Source organism: Lissotriton helveticus, chromosome 8 (genome assembly GCF_964261635.1).
Source record: "Lissotriton helveticus chromosome 8, aLisHel1.1, whole genome shotgun sequence".
Lineage (NCBI taxonomy): Eukaryota > Metazoa > Chordata > Amphibia > Caudata > Salamandridae > Lissotriton > Lissotriton helveticus.
Window position 1 is genome coordinate 361,844,031 of NC_136069.1, and position 12,047 is coordinate 361,856,077.

Sequence of the window (12,047 nt, forward strand, 5' to 3'; positions counted from 1 at the left end):
GATGATACTTCGAAATGCTTTGTTGATGGTCCTCGGCGATGTCACTATTATGTCATCATCTAATTGGAGCCCCCCCAATTGGGGCTCATCATTGGTCCTCCTTCACAAGCCATGCCAGCAGCTTCCCCGAACTATCCAGCTCAACATTCAGTAGGGCGATATGCCTCTTGTAGTCACGCTTCCCCAGGTGCTCTTCTGGCCTCCATCCTCTGCGTACACAGCTATTGAAGTTGCTTGGCTGTCGTGGTATGCATTAGCCACCCTTACTTCCAGGGGCCAAAGCTCTCTCTCGATAGATACTAATTCCCCTAACAATCATTGGTGTATCCCAGTAAGGTCACCAGACAGTGACCTTGTGCATGTCCCACTCTAACACCTGAGACGAGGACAGCCTTGTTTAGGTCAAAGTTGTGTATGATGACACTGCACTAGCTCCTCTCAAAATGCAGGGTCAGAGAGAGGCTCCGTTTGCAGCTGCCAGGTGGGTATGGTTGGGCGTTGTCTGCCGAACGCAGGGTGACCAACATGGGGAAATGGTCCTAGAGGATACATGCTATATAGTCCACCCCAGTGATCAGTGTGCCCAGCTGTTCCGTACATAGGAAAAGATCTATCATAGTGTGCACATTGTGAACCGTGAAGTAAAAGGCGTATTCACATTCTAGCAGGTGTCCAAGTCACCATGCATCACATAAACGGCGGTGTGTGGTCCAGTTGTGAGAACATTGTGTGGTGCAAACACATGTGGCAGGGGTGGAGTGGTCAAGACCAATGTTCCCTCTCATTTCTTTCCTCTGTGTGCAGCAGTGTAAGGTCACTGTGCGCTGCAACCAAGGCTATGTGTGCCGGGAACCAGACTGCGCGTGTGGGCGCAGTGCCAAATATCACTCCAAACTTTTGCTTAAAAAAGTTAAAAGATGGTGCATGTCCACACATGCAGTGCCACATGAAGAGTCTTAACACAGGTTTTCTATTAATATACAGACACCATGACAGGAATTGGTTACAAAGGCAAGTACACTTTGGGATTAGAAAAGCACAGGACTCCAATGGTGGTACCACAATAAGATTTTACTAAAGATCCTCAACTCGAGCACTTGGTCACATAGGGCCTCATGTAGGTAAATAGTATTTACAGATTCGTAAATACCGAATTTTACCGATTCGGTATTTACGAATCGGTAAATGCTATGTAGCTAAAAAATCGGTAAAAATTACCGAATCGTTAAGATTCGGTATTTACCGAATCGGTATTTACCAATTCGGTAATTGGCATTCATTCCTATGGAGGCCCATAGGAATGAATGTCAAATACCGAATCGGTATTTACCGATTCGGTAATTGGCATTGATTCCTATGGGCCTGGAGGCCCATAGGAATGAATGTCAATTACCGAATCGGTAAATACCGATTCGGTAAAAGGGGGAAAACATTGAAGGGTGGCAGGGTGTCACTTTGACACCCTGTTGCACCCCTCAATTGTTTATGGAGCACATGTTGCAGACATACTGCAACATGGCACTGAAGCAATTTGCATTAAATTACTTTTTTTTTTTTTGTTATTTACCACCAACTTGTAGTTGGTGGTAAATAACGAATCCTAACATGGGATAAGCACTCATTTAAGTGCTCCCTACATTAGGAATTCGGTAATTTACCGAATCGGTATTTAGGAAATCGGTAATTTACTGATTCCTTAAATTACCGATTTGGTAAATTACCGGATCCTTAATTTTGGCCCCCTACATAAGAAAAGCCCATTACCGTCGGTAACGGCCGAAATTCGTTAATTTCGGCCATTACCGACCGGTAATGACCCACCTACATCTGGCCCATAGTGTCTAAGTAGGGTAGATTACTATGTCCACAGAGGTGTATTTTAGAGCTGTTGAAAGTTCCCTGACTTATTGTTGAGATATTTTCAGTAAAACAATTTTTGCTGAGTTATGGCTAGTTTATATATTTTTTGTAGTAACAGGTAGGTCACCTACTTGGCACTCTCTGGTGTTCCTGCAGTTAATTTTGGCTCTCCGTTTAGTTTCATAAAAATAGGTTTTATCATGTATCAAGGTGCAATATGGGGCTGCCTTTTGGAATGCCTCTAAGATACCAGACTAGTTGTAAATCGAGAAAGAGAATCTTCAAATTACTTATATGCTACTGAACATGATAGATGTTTGGTGAAAAGTGTGTAGGCCAGTAAGGTGGTCTTGTATGTTGTCATTTGGGAAGGGCATGAAGGCTCTTTTCACTATGGACTCATTGATATTGACTGCTGAGTTTGTGCGTTCTTTCCTGGAAGTTGACTCAAGTGACTATTGAGATACTAACTGCCAAAATGTAGAAGCTCAACAAATTGGTCAAGAAAATGCCTATGTCAGGATTTTTGTGTAGCTGTGCCTGGAACAATCTATCAAGGACGCGCCATATCAATTCCAGTATGAAGTTAAGTGACAGTGTTCCAAAAGAAGAAGTCTTGAAATTATTTGCAAAATGTTCTTACATTTTTGTTAGGACGTACTAGTATGGTAGAGGTGGCATGTGTTATAATCAAAACTTCACTACAAATTTTTGTCACCACTCACTACACCCTGAAATACACAGTGCAAAGCAAGAGTTCGGTTGAAGAATGCATGATAAAAATAACATCCTGTTTTCCTCTTCATTTTGAAATGAAACTCTGGAGTGCCCACAGTCCTGCATTCAATATATTGTGTGTTGAGCTCAATCTGTCAGACGAATATAGGGTCTTGTAAAGTTACACTAGCTGCCATTGGCTTTCAGAGTCCTCTGAAACCAGACGTCTTGTTTGAAGACTCTGCATTTTTTTTATTAATAGTGCTGGGCTGCTTGTGGACCTTTGAGATAGTATTCATGTTAATTGCAGTGCACACGGCGGGGGGGGGGGCCCAGGCGACACTAGAGTGCTGACATCTCTAGTGGCCCCCTGTGGGGGCCTCGGCCAGCCGCATAGCAATGTCATTGGCATCCTTTCCCACCCCGCCATCATAACATACATGCCAATAAATAACTAGCAAACAACACCATTTTTTGTTTGGGTAAAGTTGCTACAGGTTATTACATTCACCATTATGTAATAGGTGGGTTATCTTACGGGCGATCGCAACCAACTGCGCCGCCTGCCCGCCTGATGAGCCAGGCAGCACTGGGGCGAACCTCACCTGTGCTGCCCTTACAGGTGATCCTCTTCCCGGATCACGTGACACTTGGTACCTTCTTACTCACTCCCCTTTCAGGGCGGAGCGTAGCATAGCAAACCCCCCGGTTGTTCAGGGCCACAACTGCCCAAAGGACTAGTGTGGCACCGACATGGTTTTCCAGGAACCTCCCATGAGGCTCCTAGGATTTGGCTCTGGCACCCACCATGGTGCCGCGCAGAGGTATCCTTCTGTACCCCTTTGCTTACAGATCGCCCTGTAACTCCGCCTGCAACGGAAAAAAACCATTACAACATTCGGGTAGGGAGGGAGATGGCGTGTCAGGTGCGCAGAAGAGGGTGCCAAAATGGTGGGGGAGGGATATATACCCTCCCCCAAGTCCTGGCCCCCAGGAAGTGATGCCCCTCGCGTGCCGCAACCAGGCTGGGGGGACTCCACCCAGAGTTCCTGTCCCTGAAGGGGGCGGGGGGGTGTGGGATGCCCAGGCGACACTAAAGTGCTGACCTCTCTAGTGGCCCCCTGCAGGGGCCTCAGCCAGCCGCATAGTATTGTCATTGGCATCCTTTCCCACCCCTCCAACATAACATAAATGCCAATAAATAAGCACACAACACAATTTTTTGTTTGGGCAAAGTTGCTGCAGGTTTATTACATACACTGTTATGTAATAGGTGGGTTATCTTACGGGCGATTGAAAGGCAGGCAACCAACAGGGGCGCCTGCGCGCTCATGAGCCAGGCAGCACTGGGGCGAAACCCACCTGTGCTGCCCTTACTGGTGATCCTCTTCCCGGGTCACGTGACACTTGGTACCTTCTTACTCACGCCCCTTTCAGGGCGGAGCGTAGCATAGCAAACCCCCCCGGTTGTTCAGGCCCACAACCACCCAAACGACTAGCGGGGCGGCAACACGGTTTTCCAGGAACCTCCCATAAGGCTCTTAGGATTTGGCTCTGGCACCCACCATGGTGCCGCGCAGAGGTACCCTTCTGTACCCCTTTGCTTCCAGATTGCCCTGTAACTCGCCACAGCTCTGGAGGCGGATACCGTCGCCGCCAGAGCCCCCCACCAAAATAGCTATAGTCTTACCTGCAACCTCCCCTGTCTAGAGCCTCCTGCAAATCTAGATGAAAGAGAACCATCCCTACTGGTTATAGATGACCCCATCTATATCCCAATAGCCCTAGACGTTAGCCTGGGTCAGCTAGTGTTTGATGAAACAAAAGGCCCTTTTGGCCTGTGAAGTTGTGCCAGGAACTATTCACCCTCATACGGGAAAGTTACACTGCATCACATGCCTCAGCCCGTGTCAACTCTGGGCGGGATGAATGCAGACACCATGGCTCACATTGCCCCATCTATTTGCTGATCTCAGCTAGCTGCCGTCCTTCTAGCACCGTGTGTGCCTGAACACCTGCGTGCCCCATCTATGGGACAGCAGCCCACTTGCTAGGTGACCACTCCTCCACCCGCTTGCCTACTATGGCTAATGTGGCACTAAGGATTATACTTAACCTCTGAACAGTCTTTTTGCTTGCTAATCATGATGCACAGGAGTGTTCATAACTAGAAGTGTGTGACAATTGGCAATGGGCCCTCCTGCCCTTGCCATGTATCCCTTATTCCGGATGTATGACATTACAACGCATGCTTTTACCACGCATGCCTTTACAACGCGGTTTTTACATAGCATGCCTTTACAACGCATAGCGCTTTGGGGTGCTGGATAGTGAATAGATTAATTTACTATTCCAACTCCAGTCCCCGTGGATAATAGGGAAGGTGTTGGTTAGTAAATTAAATCTATTCCCTATCCTAGCGCGCCCCCCAGCGCAATGCGTTGTTATGGTTTGCGTTGTAAAAGTTGCGTCGTAAAGGCACTGCGTGGTAAAAGTTGCGTTGTGAAGGATGTCTCCCCTTATTCCTTATGGGAATTTTGCCCATTCAGTTCCCTCTGTGGTGAAATCCCCTAGGAATACCAGCTTGGAGAATCTGTCTGATTTAAGCAGTGCACCATTGACGTTAGCTTGGATCAGCTAGTGTCTGATCAAACAAAAAGCCGTTTTGTCCTGTGAAGTTGTGCCAAGCACTGTTCACCCCACACGGGAAAGTTCCACTGCGTCACATGACTCAGCCCCGCCCCAACTCTGGGCGGGACAGTTTCAGACACCCTGGTTCACAATGCCCCACCTATTTGCTGATCACACTAGCTGCTACCCTTCTAGTACCGTGTGTGTCTGGACTGTGGAAAAGTAAATTTTGCCATGTTCTGTGTCCCTACGTGTCCCCCATCCTATGTTATGTGTGTATGATTAATATGCATATGTATCCCCCATGTTCGATTAAAGACGCAATTATAGTTGTGTCCATCTCTAGTATGCCAGTTTCCAGTTCTCGTGAATACTACGAATATTAGGCCTATGTAAAGTTACGTTGCCACGTTTCTCAGTGTGCACGTTATTTCATTGTAAAGTCCCCGTTTCTAGGCCTCAAAAGGGCCTGGACACCAGATTCAGCTCCTGTCTCCTGAGCCCTCGCTGAGGAGCGATACAGCCCCCACCTGTATCCTCGACCCTTCACTTACTGCCTCACAGTGCCCGGCTCAGCCTGGCTCTGCCTACGAGTCTGCCAAGAGTATGTTATGATTCTAGTTATCAGTCCAGCCCTCCTTCTCTGCATTTCTAAACTACTGAATCGCATCAATAGTTTCCGTCATTGTCTAGCCTTTACGTCTCCACATAAGAGAAATACTGTATTAATGGTCATTTAATATTCTTCATCACGCACTACATGTAGAATAATGCATACACCAGTCTTAGAGTCTGTTAGCCTCTCCCCTCCTGACTCTTAGTTTATATCAACATGTTCTCTAAACATTAGATACTAGATAGGGTTTAGGTACATGTCGCCCTGACTCTCCAGACTTCAGTCTCTACTCCTAGCACAGAGTTCATAGCCCCCAGCTTCTCCTAGTAACACGTCATTGTCAGTTTGCGCGCACCATTAGGTTAGAGGTCCCGGCTCCTTAGGTAGCCCCCTCCATGTTTCCGCCCCATTTATGACATATTCCGTTACGCCTACATCACATGTCTATGTATACGCCTCCTGTTACACCTACTTTCACCCTTATCTTTCGCGACTGCTATTGACCACACCCACTGCTCCGCCTACTGTATTCATTGTAATGCAACTGTTTTAGTATATATGCTTGTGTACTGTTATTAAATGTTAGCGCGCTCATCCCAGATCCAGCCCCGGCAGCTGCCGGGCCACGCCAGCTCATTCCCTGTCCCCCCTGCCGGGCCCTGCCATCCTATTCCTGTGCAGGTTGTCCTGTTCCTGTCCTTATGCTGTATTAAACCTGCAAACTCCTACTACCTCGAATCTTGACTCTTATTTATTGAGCTATCTGTTATTGCTATGTCCAGTAAAACCTAGATCCGGTATTATTTATTTATATACCACATAATGGCGCCCGAATAGGGACTTGCCCTTTCCCCACGCGCCGGTGAAGCCACGCCGGCCCCCTGACCCTCTGCAGCCGTGACGGAACCATACCGTGCACGTGCAGATACTTCTGCTTCAAGTATCCCTCAGGCCCACGGAGGAGACGGAGGTGGCGGTCCAGCATCCAGACGAGGCGGTGGAGGAACGCGGCGAGTCCCGACCAGAGCCCAAGCCGAGAGTCCAAGGTCCGAGGTATCCGGAGGCCCACCCGTAACTGAAGTCCGAAGTTCGTCCGTCCGGCGTCGAAGCAGTCCAGTCCAGTCCGAGGCCTTCCGTTCTTGCTGCCCGGTGAGTACCGTTGCTGGGGTAGTATCTAGACAGGGTCAATCTAATTGTCTCTGGTCCGTGGGGTTTGGTGGTACACAGATCCCGAAACGAAGTGTCCACTCCGGTGGATGCGGGTCCTGACGTGTCTCTTTATGAGACCGGTAAGTTTCGTACTGTTCCAGCAGTGCATCTAGTTTCTGTTCTAGTCAGTTCTGTTCTCAAGAAGATTCATGTATTCTGTTTTCCGTATTCCAGGTAGTATTTTGTCAGACCTGTTATTTTAAATGTTCTTCATGTATTTTCATGTCGTGGTATGAGAGTGGTGTAATTATCGTGTTCATTGTGTATTGTATTGTGTCTAGATTACAGTCCAGTCATGCCGTGGTTTTCCAAACTACGTCAGTTAAGAACTAGAAAAGGTCTGTTAGAAGAAGCAGTTCCTGTCCCGCCTAGGCACAGTCCAGGTCATTTTATGTATCAGAAGCATGGCATAAGTGCCATATTATATCTAGATTTATGGGTAGAGTATACCAAACAGTTAGAAGAAAAGTATAGATGGCCCGTATCGGGTACATGGGATGCCGAGTGCATCATGCGAGTAGAAGAAGCATTATGGAAAAAGAAAGCCAGACAGTCACAGAAAGATGCCATCGAGTTATGGCGCAAAGAATCTCATAAAAGAACCGAAAAAGAAATCAGAAAGTCAGAATTAAGTAGAGAATCCTTAGAACGAGCCCAAGAAAGGGAATTAATCGAGATAGGTGAACGAGTTAAAACCGAACAGTTAGACAGACAGAGGAATGCCCTCATTAAGGGTATGTATCCTCTTCTTGCCGAGGGCTTGCCAAAAGCGACCCCGGAGGCATCCAGTAATTTTCCGCCACCATTAGTTCCGACCAAGCTATGTCACAAACCGACCGCAGCTGATATTTTTATTTCGTCCTACTTGGACGACACGGTTCCAGAATATGCAAATGCTGTTCCGCCAGTCCCTGTAAATAATGTAAATCCTGCTCCTCCAGACACCGGAGTACCTGCTACGGTACCCCCGGTCCAGTCCACACTACAATTTCCCACTCTGCCAGCACGAAGAGTATCAGTCGACGATTCCAGTATAGGGGCCGCAGGAGGAGGTCCTCCTGGTACCCCGCCACCACACCAACGTTTAACGTTAGTCGAGTTACATGAATGTGCGTTACAGCGTACGCCCAAATATAAGTCCGTTGCAGATATCCGACAAGCTCTTACTGAATGCCGCTATGATCCAGTTGCAGGTGATGATAGTACAGTTATATATTCCATCCGTGTAAGACGGGTGACCGGGTATTTGGACACCCTACCAGATATGAAAGAAGATCTAGACAGAATATATCGTTTCATCCGTACAGGGGATGATCCAGAAAGTATTGGTGAAGCCATGTCTCAAAGGAAAGCTGAGATCCAGCTCATGCTATTAAAGTTTCTGATTAATTGTTTAATAAGGGAACAAGATTATCCGACCAAAGATCCGGCCGAAATGAGAATCCTGACAAGGTGGAGTGATAATATAGCCGAGGGTAAGCACAGAACCGTCAGTAGTATAGAGAGTATGTACAAGAGAATTCGTAAAGAAATAGTAAAGTCACATGAACAACGTAAAGCAGCACAAGTAAGCGAGAAAGAGAATGACTCTTCTACTGAAGAGGTAGAGGACGAGAATCCCGCCAGAATAGCGTATCTAGGAAGATCTAGATTTCCAGACCGCCATTTACGCCTAGAACACAAGTCAGTTTTTCCTCATCCAGCACCAGAACAAGGTTCTCTAGAACAAGTATTTCAAGCTACCGATCATATTCTGAAATCACGAATCGGTTATAGTAAGTTGAGTACTATGCATGAACAAGAACTAGCCCGATCAGCAGTCCGATGGATTACTGATTCTACCACTTTTCCAGACGAAATAGTGGCACAAATGTTTCTGAAACTGCCCCCAGCCGAGCAGCGACTGGTGGGTATGTATATGATCCAGCACCTCATTACTCTGTATGAGGGTCAACATTCTGATCCAGGTCCGTTACACGATGTCCTGAACGAGTTACTCCAGTATAGATGGAAAGGTTTAGGTACCGATTTAATTAGTGTCATTCTAGAACAACGTCACAAATATAGAACGTTTCTGAACCCGCATTTTGTTCATGTCTCACCTCCAGAAAGTAAACCGTTTTACATAGATAGACAGAATCCGTTACGAGAAGTACACCCAGTCAGGACAACAGATGGTGAAATGCAACGAGTATTTGTTTACACCCCGATTACAAAGATGGAACTCTTAGAGATGAAGAAATTAATTCCCTGTCACGACAAAGATCCAGCAGGGTTCCACCGAGAATTAAAAGACATGCTCCGTATGGGAGAATACACGTATCCAGATATTATTAAAATGTTAAAGGTCCTGTTGCCCGCAGGCATATATGAAAAACTCAAGGAAAAAGAATGGGAGGTGGGAGAGAAAAAGATCGATTGGGCAGTTCTAGAAGCTGAAGATAAGATACGAGTACCAGGTACCGGTCTTGGAGAGAAATGTAAAGAATTACCAGAACTGTTAATACAAGTTTTGCCCAGATTATTAGCAACTAAAAAGGAAGACTGGGATGCAATCTCAGCCTGTAAACAGAAACAAGACGAAGACACTAGTGATTTTTATTCTAGATTTGAAAAATGTTTTATTATAAACAGTGGCCTCAAGACAAGTAGTGAGTCATACCCTCATCTCTTTGTTACTAAATTAGTCGAGAATTCAAGTCCACAAGTTAAGAATCGAGTTTTGAAAGTCGAAAGTACATGGCAAGCTAGTACCCCGTCCCAGATGTTACAGATGCTCCAGTACCATCAGAATAGAATCAGAGAAGAGCAAGAACACGAGAGAAAACGTATGAAAGACACGAAAATGAAAGTACTAGTTGCACAATCTGTTCCTCAAGACAGTCAGAAGAGGGGTACGAATCAAGCCAGTCATTCTGCAGCTCCCGTTAAAGGGACATGCAATTATTGTAAACAGCCAGGTCATTTCATAAACGAGTGTGCAGTTCTGAAACACAATATAGCTACTGGTAAAACTAAAGAAAGACCACGTCCGCCTAGACAAGAACAAGTTTCACAGACTTCTCAGCCACAGAATGCACAACAGACAGTTCCAGCACCGCAGCCTATTGCTGCAACACAGCATGTTACACAGCAGATGTACCAGTATGCACAGTCTGAGTATCCAGAGTATCAGCCATATTCATGAAACAGCCTAGAGAGGGAGGTAGGCTTGCCTCTCATCGAGATTCCTGTAGATCAAGAAGGTCCCTATGTTCATAGTCAGGTACTAGGGAAAGACAGAAAGTTTCTGATTGATACAGGGGCAAGTAGGACGACTATCAGTCACGCCGAAGTTCCAGGGGCTCCGCTCTCAGGCTCTAGAAATGTTTCCCTTGGATTTTCAGGAAAGCCTATTGTAAACGAGATATCTAAGCCAGTTACTCTAGAAGTAGGTCCATTGTCCCGAACTACTGATCTGTTACTTACGAAGTCATGTCCAGAAAATCTGTTAGGTATTAAAACACTGAAAGAATTAGGTGCAGTTATTTGCTGCTCCCCAGAGGGAATACGATTGTTTTTACGTGACTTCAAGGGTCACTATGTATTACGAGATTTTGATCCGAGATTGTCTAATGTTCCGCAGCATCTATGGGCGCAAGGTCCAACTGATGTAGGTTATATGCAAATCACACCCCATCGTGTGACTCTCAAACCAGGTGTAGTGTTACCACGAATCAGACAATACAGATTGCCACCTGAGGCTGTAGCAGCCTTATCCAAAATTATTGACGAGCTCATGGCTCAAGGAGTAGTTGTAGAAACTGACTCCAATGTATGTAATTCTCCGATCATTCCAGTCATGAAACGTACTGATCCAAATGCACCCCCAGTATATCGATTAGTGATTGACCTTCGAGAACTCAATAAATGTATTATTCCCCAGTACCCAGTTGTCCCAGATATCTCTTCCCTATTGACAGCCATTGATTCCGAAGCTTCATTTTTCACAGTCATAGACCTCAAGAACGCGTTTTTCAGTGTACCCATTCATCCAGACAGCCAGTTTCTTTTCGGATTTTGTTTAAATGGAAGGAGCTATATGTTCACACGAGCTCCTCAAGGTTTCACAGAAAGTCCTAGTATTTACAGTCAAGCACTTAAGAGACAACTAGACAACATTCACATGCCAACTGACACTGCCCTGCTCCAGTATGTTGATGATCTACTGATCACAGCCCGTTCTGAACGTGCTTGCGAGCGAGCATCACTTACAGTCCTGTATTTCCTTGCCGAGATGGGGCACAAGGTGTCCCCTTCGAAGCTTCAATTCTGTGACCAGCAAGTGATCTACTTAGGCCACTTGCTGTCCAAGTGGGGTAGGCAGTTGACACCCGACCGTATCCAGTTAATAGCGAGTCTTCCTCAGCCCAAGACCCAGAAGGAGGTACGTGCTTTTATCGGCCTCACTTCTTACTGTAGACAATGGATTCCTCAGTATGCATTTCTAGCTAAGCCACTGATACAGTTAACGACACAGGAGGCAGCCGTATCGACTGTCCTCCCTTGGACATCTGAACATACACTTAGTTTTAATGAGTTAAAGAAAGCCTTATGCCAAGCTCCTGTTCTAGCTACACCGAACTACAGTAAGCCTTTTACACTTTTCGTCACAGAACGTGAAGGTACAGCATTATCTGTTCTTACACAAGATCAAGCAGGTCAATACAAGCCCTGTGCTTATTTTTCGAGCACACTAGATCCTGTAGCCCAGGCTCTGCCTGCGTGCCTCAAGTCAGTTGCAGCCACAGCACTAGCTATCAGACAAAGTGATTCCATAGTATTAGGACATTCCTTGACAGTACAAGTTCCACACTCCGTGGAAGTTCTTTTAAACCGTACACAGACTCAACACTTGACAATTGCACGTTTAACAGGTTATGAATTGACACTGTTCCAGCCACACATAGAAATCAGACGCTGCAACGTTTTAAATCCTGCTACACTGTTACCGTCAGTTAATTCAAATCCTGCC

The 12,047-nt window shown here is 46.1% G+C and overlaps 1 protein-coding gene across 1 annotated transcript in view; it reads left to right on the forward strand.

Annotated features, from left to right (window-relative positions):
- RXFP2 (relaxin family peptide receptor 2) overlaps positions 1-12,047 on the forward strand; it is a 1,449,053-nt gene that overhangs the window by 353,226 nt on the left and 1,083,780 nt on the right. The window lies entirely within an intron of this gene.